Source organism: Apus apus, unplaced genomic scaffold (assembly GCF_020740795.1).
Source record: "Apus apus isolate bApuApu2 unplaced genomic scaffold, bApuApu2.pri.cur manual_scaffold_101_ctg1, whole genome shotgun sequence".
NCBI classification, from domain to species: Eukaryota; Metazoa; Chordata; class Aves; order Apodiformes; family Apodidae; genus Apus; species Apus apus.
In genome coordinates this window covers 28,535-29,487 of record NW_026248824.1, presented here as the reverse complement: position 1 = coordinate 29,487, position 953 = coordinate 28,535, and positions in this window count along the sequence as shown.

Sequence of the window (953 nt, the reverse complement as noted above, 5' to 3'; positions counted from 1 at the left end):
GGGGGGACATGTGTGTGCAGGTGGGAGGGCACATGTGCATATGGGAGGACATGTGTGTGAAGGTGGGAGGACACGTGTGTGCAGGAGGGTGTGGGACACGCGTGTGCAGGAGGGAGGACACGTGTGCAGGAGGGAGGGCACATGTGCATGTGGGAGGACATGTGTGTGAAGGTGGGAGGACATGTGTGTGCAGGAGGGAGGACACACATGTAGGGCCTGTGTGCATGTGCAGGGGCCATCCTGCCTGTGTCTGTGCACGGCTGCACACGCGTGTGCGGGTGTCGGCACATGTATGTGCCTACTTGTGAGTGCACAGGTGTGCTTGTATGTTTGCTTGTGTCTGTGCATGTAAGTGCCCATGGCCACGTGTATATGCAGGTCTGTACGTGCATGGTCATGTGTGTGCACGTGTGTGTACATGTGTGTGCACGTGTGTGTAGGTGTGTGTGCACATGCACATGACTGTGCACGCATGAACACATGCATGTAGCAGCTGTGTGTGCGTGTGCGGGGTGACCCTGCCTGTGCGTGTGTCTGCCAGGCGTGCCTGTGTGTGCACGTGTGTGTGCACGTGTGTGTGCACGTGTGCGTGCACGTGTGTGAAATGCGAGTCTGTGCACGCCTGCCCGCCGTGGGCACAGGCACGTGAATGTGTGTGAGCGTCCCTACATGTGCCTACGTGCCTGTACACACGTGCACACACGTGTACATGTGCTCACACGTGTGTTCACATGTGCTCACACGTGTGTTCACAGCCGCCCCTGCCGCTCTGCGCCCTTAGGCCCCGCCCCCTCCCCACCGGTGGGCGTGGCCTCGCGTCAAACCCCGCCCCCTCCCCCACCGGTGGGCGTGGCTTCGCCCCAAACCCCGCCCCCTCCCCCGCGGCGGGCGTGGCTCAGCCCCTTAAACCCCGCCCCCCTTGCGCGCTGACGTCATAAGGGGCGGGGCGTGGA